Raw genomic sequence first — 15,780 nt, forward strand, 5'->3', positions numbered from 1 at the left:
ATAAAGAACATTGACAGATACAAGATTCCCTCATCAGTCATTCTGGGACTCTGCCTTTATGTACAAAAAGATAAAACAGCAATGAATTGGATTTTCTAGGTTATCTAAAGAGATTGTTGTTGTTGCTGTTTAGTCAGTAAAGACCCTGATGCTGGGAAAGATTGAAGGAGGGAGGAAAAGGGGATGACAGAGGATGAGATGGTTGGATGGCGTCACTGACTCAACGGACGTGAGTTTGAGTAAACTCTGGGAGTTGGTGATAGACAGGGAGGCCTGGCATGCTGCAGTCCATGGGGTTGCAAGGAGTCAGACACAACTGAGGGACTGAACGGAACTGAACTGTACTAGAATATCCCACCACAACATTTGCCTCTGTAGCATATAGATTTTTCAAGCAAGGGTTTCCCTGGTGACTCAACAGTAAAGAATCTGCTTGTAATGCAGGAAACCCAGGTTTGATCACTCTGTCAGGAAGATCCCCTGGAGGAGAGAATGTCTACCCACTCCAGTATTCTTGCCTGGAAAATTCCATGGACAGAAGAGCCTGGCCATCTACAGTCAATGGGGTCACAAAGAGTCAGACATGACTGGACGACTAACATTTTCACATTTTCACTTATTTTCAGCTAAAAGCCAATGAGAACCATCAAACTGGGGAAGAGCTCTAAAAATGGGGCACAAGTTTTCTCTGTGTAAAGAAAATTTCCATTTGTAAAGGTATATCACTTTCTTGTACCAGGAAAAAGACAACTCAACTCACCAGCAGACTCTGACAGGTCTGTGTTACAAATGCTAAATGATTCTTGTTTACTGTGCTTTTCAGGGGCATCTTCCCATGACTTGTGTTTACTCAGAATTCCAAACCCTCAAAACCCATTTACTTCCTCTAGCCTAGGATGGTGTATAAACACAACTTCTGGGACTTCTGTGGTGGTCCAGTGGTTAAAATTTTGCCTTTCAAGGCAGGGACTGAAGGTTAGATTGTTTGGGCAGCTAAGATCCCACATGCCTCAGGCCCTCCCACCCAAAAATGAAACCACCATAAAACAGAAGCAATACTATTGCAACATTTTCAATAAAGATTAAAAAAAAAAAGCAAACTTCTAACCACTCCTTTTGGGTTACTCATCACTGAGTACTCTCACTTGCACATGTGTCACACACCTTACTAAAATTCTGTTCATGTTTTCTCTTGGCAATCTATTTTTCACCAGTTTAATGTATAGAGCTCCAGATGATGAAGCTAAGATGGCAGATGAAAAACAAAGCCAAAGATGTGAAATTTCACAATTGTGCTAAATTATGTTTAGTTCTAAAGTCTAAAAGAGTTCTTATTAGGGATTCTAATTTTAATATGATATTTAAAATTAAGTCCCATCTAGTGGTCTCGTCTAGAAGCCTTAGGAGATATAAAGTTCAGTTCCTGATTTGAACAAATGCTTATGTTACACTTGACCTTAGAAAGTTATGACAAACAGTGATATATATATATATATTTTATTCAAAAGACTAGTAATTCTTTGGATAAGACAACTTTAAAAAAAATTGAGTTGTTTCTCATGTGTTTCAAGAGTATTTTATTTATGTGTCTGTTTATTTATTTATTTTGGCTGAACGGCTGCATGCGGTACCCTAGTTTCTCCACCAAAGATTGAACCCACAGGCCTGCTCCAGGGAAGTCCTAGGGACAGCTTATTACATCAAACAGGCAAACTAGTTTTATTATTAAGTGTGGAACATTTGTTACTGCTCTCAGTATGTTAGTGAAGTTTAACTACAGAGAGTTGTAAGCCACAGCAGAGTCAAACCTAAGTAATAACACACTGGGGAAAAAAAGGCAGAGTTATTTGTACTTTAGCACCATATCTGAGAAGGGAATACATTATTGACCATAAAAGAGTTAAAACCTAGCAAGCTGAATATTTAACTTCTATTTATGGATGATATTTTTGTTTTTATTATATTTCTAACCAATTTCCTTTGGCACAGCTGTCTTTTCCTTTGTTTAACATACCTCCTAGGAAAGTTCTTTGCAACATTAAAAAGTAGTATACAACGTATTCATTCTAAGTGTGCAAAATAGCCAAGTTTTCACCTTTCTCCACAGTCCTCTGGATTTCTAAATTTGGAATAAACAGTCATCATAGAATGTAGTTAAATTATTTTTTTAAATTATTCTGGCTTTATTTGTTAGCAACAGCCAATAAATGCTCATTTTTTTTTTTGTTTGTTTTGTTTTGCTTTGGTTTCTAAGTTTGAGTCAGGGATTTCCCTTTACAGTTTTGCAGTGTTGTGGACTCGCCAGCAAGTTCATGAGAACAGTTCAATAAAAAGTTTTTACTTTTCAAACTACTGACTATATATTAGTTGGGAGGGAGTGTGATATAGTAGAAGGAGCACAGATTTAGGTTTATATTCTTTATTGCAAGCCTCTCTTGTTCCTCACTGCCTTCATTTTTAAGGTGGAAAAGTACTGCCTACTTTTCTGTTGTAATGATTAAGTATAATGTACATAAATGTATATAATGTACTCATAGTATGAAAATAATAAATAGCATCTGTTATTATGGTAAATCTTAAAGCTTAACAAGTTCTATTCTGCTTACCTCCTCACTAAAACAAAACACACTCAAACATACAGACTTACATACATACTATATAGACATATTCTGCTTGGGTCATATTAAAAATTGCAAAATACATGTGTTTATGTTGGCAGAACAAACCTCAGTTGATCACATTTAGCAGTAGTTTCTTATTGGGTGTCAGACATGAAATAGTCACCCCAACTACCAAATAACTGCAATAAATAATCTGCATATTTTGAACACAAGCAATTGGCTTCCAAATGAGGAAGTATTTACCAACCTTAAAAACATGTGCGAGTAACTCGGATTCTGCTGATCGCTAAAGGGGAGAGAAAATATTTTTACATCCCATAGTTCAGAGTTCTACAAATCCATAACTAGAAAGGTTAACTAGACTAGTAGTGTCTGAATGACAGAACAGATTTAAAACTGTGGTAATTATAGACAGTATTTGCAAGAGGGCAAAAAGTGGACTCTCTCTCAGTGGATTGTACAGTTAACCATAAAAAGCAATTCAGCAAAGTGTTTTCCCCAAGCTGCACAACAGCTGCCTGTCAAAGACAAAGCCAGATACTAGTTAAAGGTGGTAAAAACATCTTCGATAGTGATAACTCCTGCAGTTGGAAAGACTGCAGAGTAAGCTTAGCCCTACTTGGACTGGTCAGGAAGTGACTGGGGATTTTAAAGGAAGAGTGAGGGAGTGGAGTGGGGATAAACAGAGACCCAAGCAGAGTCAGGGAATTGAAACATTATAAAAAAATGGGTAAGAGGTCAATGTCAAGGCTGCCTTGAGGCCAGCTGTGCCTTCCAGCTAGCACTTATTGAAGTTGCGATTCTGTCTTCCCACAAAGACCAGACAGCCCCATCCTTCCTGATGATTACATTTCAAAGGAATGGCTTTCAAGTCCTTGAAAAAGATACCTTTGGTTGTAGGGGAGACCTATATATATATATCTCAAAGGGACAGAGGAAGACTTGACTATAGTCAGTTTGTTTGTTTTTGTTAAGTGCTCTGGGGGCCTATCCTCAGGTGTGGGCTGGAACAAAGGTAAATTGTTTTGGTGGCCTTAAGCTTTTCCAGACAGGAGCTCCAGGCGGTGCCGGGGGCTAGGATAATCCAGGGACAGTCTTCCGCTTCCAAAAGTCATATTGGAGTTTAGTCAAAGAGAGAATTTCTGTCACAGTTTTCTTAACTATGACACGGCAGCTCCATCTGTTTAAGGACAGACCATTATGCTAAAGTCCACTTTTAGAGGGCTTCCCTTGTGGCTCAGTGGTAAAGAATCTGTCTGCCAAGCAGGAGATGCAGGATACTGGGGTTTGATCTCTGGGTTGGGAAAATACCCTGGAGAAGAAAATAGCAACCCACTCCAGTACTGTTGCCTGGGATATCCCACTGACAGAGGAGCCTGATGAACTACATTCCATGGGGTCACAAAGAGTCAGACACAACTTAGAGACTAAACAACAGCAATAACTAGTTGTAGATCCTATGTGCACAACCTGCTTCCCTCTGAACCACTGCACTATCTCACAAACTGTCCAACAAATAAATCCAGGCCAAAATTTACAGAATTTATAGAAAGGGATATGCAAGAAAAGATAGGTATAATCACAGTGAAACAAAAACCATCCGGCCATCCCTGGAAAAACACAAAAACCAAACTCTTCAGTGCATTGAATAAATTCTTATTTTGTGCAAATTCTTTTTCTGCAGCTATGGGGCACCTAGAGTTACACACATATAACCCTGCATTCAGGAGCCTAACGTCCAAGAATGTTTACTAGTAACTTGAAATAGGAAGTGGTGTATGATTGGTGTCTTTTAAGTGGTAGAGATTACTTTTGGCATTGAAGTCCCAGGGAGATTTCAATAATTCAGTCAGGCTTCATTACAGAGGTTGAGTAAGCCTTGAAGGAACAGTCAAAGAACAGATTTCAGTAGTTAGAGGAAACAGTCCTCTATGGTCCTCAAAATGAGAAGACTCCATCATCAGGGAAGAGGAAATTGCAAAACTTTCAAAACCTGTACCCAGGCAGAACCCTAGGGGGACAGACCTCCTCACCCACATCTTCTGCTGTAGATCCTCCCTGAAGTACCCACCTAATACTATCTGATGCACATTTCCTGAGTTGTTTTACAGATGCTAAAACTCCCAGCCAATGGAAGAAATTAACTACTTGATGACCATGAGCAGGTAGTCCCCAGGCCTATAGGAGCTTAAGGATTGATAATGCTGACCCCCGTCACACTATCCTGTTACCACATCTTCCAACCAATCAGGGAACTGTGCATGAGCTGATCGTATACTCTGAAAGTCCCCTCCCTCACCTGGCTTTTAAAAATGCTTTGCCATGTGGTAATGGATCTGCCTACAATATGGGAGACCCAGGTTCGATTCCTGGATCAGGAAGATCTCCTGGAGAAGGAAATGGCTCCAGTATTCTTGCCTAGAGAATTCCATGGACTGAGGAGACTGGAGGCTAGGATCCATGGGATCAGAAAGAATCAGACAACTGAGAAACTAATACTTTCACTTTCAGCCTCAATGGGAGGTGCCTATAGGGGAGAATGGATACATGCAGTGTATGGTTGAGTTACTCTGCTGTTCACTTGAAACTATCACAATGTTGCTAATCAGCTACATACCCACACAAAATAAAAAGTAAAAAAAAAAAAAAAAAATGCTTTGCCAAAGTCCATTGGAGGGTTCAGGCTTTTTGAGCACCTAGCTATCCTGCTCTCCTTGTATTTGTACCTGTGATAAATGCTGTACTTTCCTTCATCACAACTTAATGTCAGTAGGTTGGCTTTACTGTGTGTGGGTGAGCAGACCCAAGTTTTGTTCACACAAACCCACAGATCAAAAGAGAATTTAGGGATTTTCCTCTTCCTTAAGTTTTTTTGCAATTGACTGTTAAGCACAGTCCTTCCATATATATTTGGCAACTAAATGAATTCAGGTATTGATCCACTCTTAAAGAGAGATTTTTATAAAGAGTCAATGTTAAATTGGGAAGGAATAAGGAGTTATCAACTCCTACATTTGACACCTCCTGACTTCGTTCTGCATCTCATTACCTTGTTAATATGTTTTACTCCAGGTCCAGTGAAGGGTAACCTTGAGGGAAATAGCGAAAAGATGCTAGTCGTTGAAGCCATGAATTGGCATGAGGACACTATACCCTGGAGAATGATTGGGAGGAACATAGCAAATTCCACATTGGGCTCATCTGGTGTGTTTCCTAAAGAATGGAAGTGAAATTTTCTCTTTGTCTGTAGGACTGAAAAGTGTAGAACTTGAAACAAGCAGAAAATGAAGATACAGGTTTTAGAACAATTAGTTTGTAGGTGGTTCATACAACCACACGAGTGGAGCAATAACTCAAAATCCACATCTTTTTTATTATTAAAACAGCAAAAAAAATCAGATTTATTAATAAAAACACTAGATTTTACTAGATGTACAGTTGAGGGGTAGAAACCTTCATCAACATAATTTCTACCAATAAATAGGCCTTTATTAACAAAGGTTAAATTCAATAATTATCAAAAAGCATCAGTAGGATAAGTTCAGTGCATTATTCAGAATAAAGTCATATTTTAGGGCTCCTATCAAAACATGGTTTTCTTGGCCAATGACCCCTGTCATTTTATTGTATATACCTATTGTAAATTTATAGTTTCTAGTTTCACCATTTTAAGGAAACCAGGTTAGGACCATTCCATAAATATTTACTGAACTGCTAGCAGCAGCCAGGTAATAGAGGTACAAAGATGAAAACAAGAGTACCTGAGTGTTATTCTTTGTGTGTTTTTTTTTTTAAACTAATTTTATTGAGTGTCTTTTAGTTTCTAGACAGTGTCCTGGCACTGATGTTGCAGTGATAAGAGAAACCCAGCCTTCAAGTGCTTACAGTGTAGCAGTTTAGGTTGTTGAATACATGTTGAATCAACAGTGGGAAGTTGGATGCTTCTTATGTTTGCTCATCATTTAGACAATAGTAACAGTTAATTATGTTAACTTAAAATTATATACATTATAGATAAATAAAATATTTATATAAATATATATTATAAAAAACAGCTAATTATGTTTCTTATGGCAGAAAGCAAAGAAGAACTAAAGAGCCTCTTGATGAAAATGAAAGAGGGGAGTGAAAAAGTTGGTTCCAAACTCAGCATTCAGAAAACTAAGATCATGGCATCCAGTCCCATCACTTCATGGCAAATAGATGGGGAAACAGTAGAAACAGTGAGACTTTACATCTGAGGGCTCCAAAATCACTGCAGATGGTGACTACAGCCATGAAATTAAAAGATGCTTGCTCCTTGGAAAAAAAGTCATGAGGAACATAGACAGTATATCAAAAAGCAAAGACATTACTTTGCCCACAAAGGTCCGTCTAGTCAAAGCTATGGTTTTTTTCAGTTGTCATGAATGGATATGAAAGTTGTACTATAAAGAAAGCTGAGTGCCGAAGAATGAATACTTTTGAACTGTGGTGTTGGAGAAGACTCTTGAGAGTCCCTTGGACTGCAAAATAAAATCAGTCCATCCTAAAGGAAATCAGTCCTGAGTATGGAAGGATTGATGCTGAAGCTGAAACTCCAATACTTTGGCCACCTAATGTGAAGAACTGACCCATTGGACCTGATGCTGGGAAAGATTGAAGGCGGGGAAGGGGATGAAAGAGGATGAGATGGTTGGATGGCATCACTGATTTGATGGACATGAGTTTGAGCAGGCCCTGGGAGTTGGTGATGGACAGAGAAGCCTGGTGTGCTGCAGTCCAGGGGTCTCAAACTGTTGAACGTGACTGAGGGACTGAATTGAACTGAACTGAACAGTTAATTAGGAAACATGGCAGTGTTAAACTGCCCTCTTCTTTAAAGGGCATATTGCTTAATGACTTGAATATTTGTGTCCTCCAAACAGGAGGAGACTGCTGTTATATCTGTATTATATAATGCTGACAAATTCTTAGTAAACATTCATATCCTCTCAGACCACATGAATACCATTCTGTGGTTTGCCTTTGAAAATATCACGTTGCAATTCCCAATATTATACTTACAGTCACTTATCAGTTGCAACCAAGATTTGCATCTTCCTTGAAATATGAACATTTTTCAAATTTTAGTGGTAACACAAGTTTCTAAATTCTCTTAGGTGGAAGTCTTCCCAGTCTATTCTACATAAAATCTTGTTATCCTCATCTGTGTGATATTTCCTCTTGAATTTTAGTTCCAATATTAAAGTCTTTTCTGGCCATTCTTTTAATATTTTGACTGGATTTTCATTGAGAAAAATTTGGTATCACTGTTAGAAAATATTTAGTATTTAATATCTAGTAACCATGACATATCTTCTTCTTCCATTTCCTTAAAGCCCAACATTTGTTGTTGTTCAGTTGCTAAGACATGTCTGACTCCTTTTGACCACATGGATTGCAGCAGACCAGGATCCTCTGTCCTTCACTGTTTCCCCAAGATTGCTCAGATCCATGTCCATTGAGTCAGTGATGCTATCTAACCATCTCATCCTCTGCTACCCACTTCTTTTGCCTTCAATGTTGCCCAGCATCACAGTCTTTCCAGCGAGTTGATTCTTTGCATCAGGTGGCCTAAGTATTAGAGTTTCAGCATCAGTCCTTTCAATAAATATTCAGGGTTGATTTCCTTTAGGGTAGACTGGTTATGAGTTTCTAATTCCATTCATGAGGGCTCTACCTTATGATTTACTCGCCTTGGAGATTAGGAATTCAATTACTAAATTCTGAGGGGACATAAATATTCAGACCACAGCAGTACTAAATAGTAAATACTTTTCGGTCTGCAAACTATAAAGTCAGCTACATTCTGAGGGATTGTTGGGTGACTCTGCTTCATGATTCTTTTTAGAGGGGAGAATTGCCCCTCATCAAGGTGTATTGGAATTCATTTTCTAATTTTCCAAAATTCTGTAAGGATTTATTTCTTTTTCTCTTCATGTCTATAGCACTGGAAAAGTTTGCAAGATTCCTGTTTCACAGGTATTAACTTCATTCAATGAGGCAAAGTCAAGATTCTTCAGTGGGTTATTCTGATAAAGAGGGAGAGGGATGGCTTGTTTTCTGATATTTGCTGTCTCTTGTCTTTTCTTGTGGGACTCCTGCCAAATTTTTCCCTTTGCTTTTTTCTCCTTCACCAATGAACTCTGAAGTGCTGCTTCTCTCTTTGGGTTTTACAGTTTTCCTCTCTAGAAGCTGTGCTTCAAAGTCACTTTACATCATGATTACTTTCTTATTTTATTTTTTTCATGCATATGTTTACGTCCCTCCCATGCCTGGTCTACCAGGAAGCTCCTTCATTTTTTAATAAAGTAATTGCATTAACTACTTTATTGGCCACATAATACAGTGTGTGGGGTCTAGTTCCCTAACGAGGGGTCAAACCTGTAACCACTGGACCGCCAGGGAAGTCCTGGAAACTCCTTCATTTTATATTTTGGTTTTCTTCACATTCGGAGTGCATTCCCCTTTTTGGTGATGGTTAAGATCGATTCTAGGACCATCCCTTTCTCCCTGGTTTCTTCCCACAATTTCTTGGCCTGCTTTTTCTTGCCACAAAATTTTAAAGCAGGATAAGCAAAGGACAGACTGTTCACTAGAATTTTACCCTTTTGCATTTAAATTCTTCAGTTATGTTGTGGGATAAGCATTCTCTGTCTTCAAGTTTGAGAGGAGGTAGTTTTTTCAAATCCTTTTATTTTTCTGTGGTATTTGAGGAGGAAGTATTGGAAGACAGGGACCAAAGCAGCAACTGCTGTCTTCAGCTATCCTGAAATTACAGGAACATTTTATCAACAAAAAGTGTTGAAATACTATCCTCTAAGGATAGTAAAATTAAAAAAAAAATAACTTAAACTCCACCCTCAGGCATCATACCAAGCAGAAAAATTTAATTTGGGATAGATCATAGGCCTAAGCATAAAGGCTAAAATCACTAATCTGGAGAAAACCATAGGAGAGTGTCTTTTTGACTATGGGTAGGTGAAGATTTCAAGCTCAACATTCAGAAAACTAAGATCATGGCATCTGGTCCCATCACTTCATGGGAAATAGATGGGGAAACAGTGGAACACAGAGTCAGACTTTATTTTTGGGGGCTCCAAAATCACTGCAGATGGTGATTGCAGCCATGAAATTAAAAGACGCTTACTCCTTGGAAGGAAAGTTATGACCAACCTAGATAGAATATTAGAAAGCAGAGACATTACTTTGCCAACAAAGGTCATCTAGTCAAGGCTATGGTTTTTCCAGTGGTCATGTATGGATGTGAAAGTTGGACTGTGAAGAAAGTTGAGCGCCGATAAATTGATGTTTTGAACTGTGGTGTTGGAGAAGACTCTTGAGAGTCCCTTGGACTGCAAGGAGATCCAACCAGTCCATCCTAAAGGAGATCAGTCCTGGGTGTTCATTGGAAGGACTGAAGCTGAAGCTGAAACTTCAATACTTTGGCCACCTGATGCGAAGAGTTGGCTCATTGGAAAAGACCCTGATGCTGGGAGGGATTGGGGGCAGGAGGAGAAGGGGACGACAGAGGATGAGATGGCTGGATGACATCACCGACTCGATGGACATGAGTTTGAGTAAACTCTGGGAGTTGGTGATGGACAGGGAGGCCTGGTGTGCTGCAATTCATGGGGTTGCAAAGAGTTGGACACGACTGAGCAACTGAACTGAACTGAACTGAACTGAGGTGAAGATTTCTTAAGTATGACACAAAAAGCAATAACCATCAAGCAAAAAATGATTAAAAGACTATTAAAATTAAAATCTTTTCATCAAAAGATTCTATTAATCAAATGAACAAGCAAGCCACAGAATTTGTAAACATAGTCATAAAATTCAAAAGTGAAAAAAAAATTATATTCAAAACCCCTGCGCCGTGTGTGCTAAATCACTTTAGTCATGTCTGATCTTTGAGACTCCATGGACTGTAGCCCACCAGACATCTTTTTTCTATGGGATTCTCCAGGCAAGAATACTGGAGTGGGTTGCCATGTCCTCCTCCAGGGGATTTTCCAGACCCAGGGATCGAACCCACACCTCCTGCATTGCAGGTGGATTCTTTACCACTGAGCCTTCGGGAAAGCCCATAAAGAACCTCTACCACCCAATAGTTAAAAAGACAAGTAATTCCATTTTATAAGCCTTCTAATAGATATTTCAGAAAGAATTTATGAATGACTAAAAAGCACTTAGGAAGGAGTCAAAATTATTAGTTATCAGAGAAATACAAATTAAAACCACAGTGAAATACCACCATGCACTATGAGATTGACAAAAACGGAAATCTCGACACCTTATGCTATGTTGCAAGCAACCAGAACTTTTATACATGGCTGGTAAGAATGTAAAATGATACAGTAAACTTGGGGGAAGACCTGGCTGTTTCTTATACAATTAAATATGCACTTACAATACGACCCAGCCATTGCATTCCTGTATATTTATCCAAGAGAAATGAAACCACACATTCACAAAAACTGTTCATGGCAGGCTTATTCATAATAGACAAATACTCTTAACAACCCCAATGTCCATCAACAACATACTGCATCAGCAAATGTTAGTATTTTCATTTAATGGATGGTTTCTCATTAATAAAAAGAAATGAATTGCTGCTACATTCAAAATCATAGGAGACTCTCCAAAATATTATGTTAAGTGAACACTAGATACAAAAGTGTATGTACTATTAGAGTCCATTGGTTTGCAGTTTTAGAGCAGGCAAAATTAATTAATGGTATAAACAACTGAAGCAAACACACATAACATTTGTTGCCTCTGGTTTGAGGAGAGGTGGTAATTCTCTGAGAAGAGGTATGGGGTAATTTTCCAGAAATAGTAACATTCTCCCTTGATAAGGTTGTGGTAGCATGGGTATGAGCATTTCTCAAAGCTCATGAAATTGTATACTTTTACCTTTGGGGTATTGTATACCTTTTTGTATACCTTTACCTTTTACCTTAAAAAATAGGTGGTAACTTACAATAGCTGTTACAAGGTACAATTTGTATACACTACAATTTCTGTAGTGACTGCAAAACACCCCAAATCACAAATTCTGTGGAAAAGAAATATTCCATAGAATGGAAATCCCATAAAATGAAACTACTTTAATTATATATTTGGCTTAGTCTCAAGCATGTTATACAGGCTACAAGCTCTTGTGCTAGCTTGTATTCTATCAAATATGATCATGATAAAGCTGTTTGGAATAATTAAAGAAACAGCAGAGACCACCAAACTTGCTGCAGCAAAAATTGTTTTTCCTACAATCTAATCTCATTTCACACTTTCAACTTGTGATTACTAAAAGTCATCAGATGGAGCTGAGAAATTACTCATGAAATTGACTCGTCTTAACCATGCATCTCTCATCCCTGGGAAGAAAAGAAAAGGTGCTGGGTCAAAGCCTAGAATTCCATTATCCATGTTAGTTTGGTTGGCACTTGCTTGATACTAAATGCTGTAAACTTGTTCCTGATGAACAATGGTGCAAAACCAAAGCATAATTGGCAGAGAAAGCTGAGAAGCCCAAAGAAAAGGCCTAAGGCATCTATGTCTAAGATCCACTGGCTGAGCAATTCCAGAAAGGAAGGCGCGAGGCCAGCATCTTGGTCTGAGCAGTCCTATCGTATCATCGTTTCATGAGAACTTGGCATTATATCACGGAAAAGCCAACATCTAAAGTTGGAACTTGTCTTGGTAGGCAACAGTGTTCATATACTTTTAAAGATAGAATTTTACTGTCTCCTCTGAATTGACTACTTTTGCTTTCTCATATTAAATATTTTAAGAGATCTGAAATTGTCTAAGGTCTTACCATATTTTAGGGAAGGCAGGCTACCAAGAAGCAGCTCTTGCATGGGACCAGCATGTGGGTGGAGAGGGTCTCAGGTCTGGTTCCCCAGAAGCACATGCTGAGACCAGGAATCATGTACAAGGCATTCCCTAAGGAGGGACTCCTGGGGAGATGGGTAGATAAGGAGATGAGGGAAGCAGGTCAGAGTGAAAAGGGGAAGCCAAGCACAGAGGGGATGACAGGCATGAGTCCAACACTGGATAAGCTTTAGCCTGATCCCAGAGACCAACAGAAATGAAAGTGACCCCTCAAAAGGTATTCCAGAGGTGAGGAAGCCAGGCTTTCATAAACTTGCCTACTCAACAGCCACTGTTTACCAGTAGTTGGGGTGAAGAGTAGGAGACTTCCAGGTACTTCTGCTCACAGCATCTGCTGGCAAATCTGCTCCAGAAGCCCTAGAGCACCTCTCTGAAGGGGGACCCTGGCCACTGAAAGCAGATCTCAGGCATGCTCCCCACCCTCAGAGAAGACTTAAAATGGTGTCCAAGAAATCTAGGGGAATAGCAATATTGCCCACTAAATCCAGGACATTTACTACCACGATTGTCCAGGAAAAAGTGGTCACTTGAGACATAAATGCTCATTAATTAGCAACTTCTCTTTTGTTCTTAAGCAGTAGTTCCAGCACTTATTCTCCCAGTCCCTGGCAAGTATATATATAGTTGTTGTTTAGCCATTAAGTCTTGTCCAACTCTTTACCACCCCATGGGCTGTAGCCCACCAGTCTCCTCTGTCCATGGGATTTCCCAGACAAGAATACTCTAGTGGGTTGCCATTTTCTCATCTAGGGGGTCTTCTTGGACCAGGGATTGAACTGTGTCTCCTGAATTGGCAGATGGATTCTTTACCACTGAGCCACCAAATATATATCTATATCTATATATATATTCTATGTATTTATATGTGTGTATTTTTAGTACATATAGATCTACTTATTTTCTTTTTAGTGATTAGAAAGTATTCTAGAGTATGTATTGATTAAAATTATTTTCTCATTCGCCCACTGATGGACATTTCTATTTATCATTTTTATTGCTTTCTTTAACAAACTGTGTTCAGTAAATATCTTTACAGGTGTATTGGAAAATGTTTCTGTGTGTGCACAAGAAAAATTGCTAATAATGAGATCGCTAGATCAAAGGAAATATACATTTTATAATAACTATAAATAATATATAAAAACCTGGATTACTATGTTGTACACTTGAGACTAATATAATATTTAAATCAACTCTACTTCAATTTAAAAAATATAATGCACAGACATAGAAAACAAACTTATGGTTACCAAAGGGTGAAAGGGAAGGATAAGTGAAGAGTTTGGAATTCATATATACATAGTACTATATATAAGATAGATAAGCAAGAAAGGCTTACCGTATAGCACAAGGAACTCTGCTCAACATTCTGCAATAAACCAAATGGGAAAATAATTTGAAAAAGAATAGATACTTGCATATATATCTATATAACTGGATCACTTTGCTCTACACTTGAAACTAATATAACACTGTAAATCAACTATATTTCAATATAAAAATTTTTTAAAGATCTGAAAAAGAATATCTAATATCTGCCTATATCCTATGCTTAATCGCTCAATCATGTCCAACTGTTTGTGACCCCATCGACTGCAGTCTGCCAAGCTCCTCTGTCCATGGGGATTCTTGCTGGATTCTCCAACAAGAACACTGGAGTGGGTTGCCATGCTTTCCTCCAGGGGATCATCCCAACCCAGGGATCAAACACAGGTCTCCCTCATTGCAAGGAGATTCTTTACCATCTGAGCCACCAGGGAAGCCTGTGTATATATGTACATATACATCATACATGTTTGTGTATAACTAACTCACTTTGCTGTATATGTGAAAATTGTAAATCAACTATACTTCAATTTTTTAAAAAAGGTTGAATTAAGGAAAACCAGACACCTGAATACTTCTACAATCATGAGCAATAAAACAATGAAGTCTTTTTGGTCAAGGTCAAAGATAAGAATTGTGCCATCTGCATTATCTAGAGAATAATACTTATACATGCATTTTATCATGAGCTTTTATATGCAAATACCAGTGTCTTTCAAGGCTTAAAGTATAGAGGTGGCAAATGTCCTTGAATACCATGAAGGCTTAGTAATTTTCCAGGAAACTATTTGTAATTAATATTAATAAGATGATTCATTATTACATATAGTCAAACATGAGTAGTCTTAATGTCTTTTAAAAATTAATGCTTTTTATTTTAGAGGCACTGTAGTGAAGAAAATATCTCAAATAATACAATTTGTCTTATGAAAATTGTAGCAATGTGGATGTCAGCTGCAAACAGAGGCTCAACATTTTGTAACCACAGAAAAGACTGACAATGCCACATGTCTGCTTGTCTCAAACCGCCCATATTTTAGTACTCTGGAGAGTACCTCCTCTCTTGTTAATCCACAGAGATGCTAATCCACACAGATGCTGAACTTTAACTGGCAACTCATTCTGAAATCTCTTGGGACTTTCGAGCACTCTAATGTTGACATTTGCAGGATGGAACATTCTAGCAACAGAATGACCATCAGCTAACGACTCACACAGCACAGCTCTGTGTCTCTAGTCATGCACTGAAAACAAAAAACTAGACGCTGACCTGGTGGTAGGTCGTAGCCACAGCCCCCTGCCCAGGTTTCTTCTGTTTACTAGAGAAACAGTCTCCTGGATTAGACCCTCAGTTCAGGGAGGAATACCACTCCAAGCCAGGATTCCTTAAATAACTTACAATCAGATAACAGCTACTAGAGAAGAAAAAGTACTGTTTGTTTTTATTCACTCATAACATGTGAACATGACAAATTTAAAAATTGGAATAATAAAAAAGATATTAAGAAGCTCACCATCTTATCATTTGACTGATTATCCTTCTTTGCATCCAGCTTTCAGCTAAGACTCTCTGTGCCCCTTTTCACTTCAATATGTTAAGTTTTGAAGGAAAGTAATTATTGTGGAGTTGAGGCATTAAAATGACATTAGAGACATAAATGTTCTCTCTTCAACTGTAAGATCTAACCCAGATGCTTTTCTTTAATTTGGTAAAAAGAGAAACTTTTTCCACACCATTTCTGTTTTCTTCCCCCCACTTAAATTACTGTGTGTATTTCAACTCTTCCCCTCTATTCTCCTGTGCAACCTCTTCTTTAATTTCTTAACTCTACATGATTATGGATTAAATTGAAACAAACTGCTTAATTTCTCTGTATCACAATTTCTTTTTGAAGCAAAGATAATCATAAAA

Source organism: Odocoileus virginianus, chromosome 18 (genome assembly GCF_023699985.2).
Source record: "Odocoileus virginianus isolate 20LAN1187 ecotype Illinois chromosome 18, Ovbor_1.2, whole genome shotgun sequence".
NCBI classification, from domain to species: domain Eukaryota; kingdom Metazoa; phylum Chordata; class Mammalia; order Artiodactyla; family Cervidae; genus Odocoileus; species Odocoileus virginianus.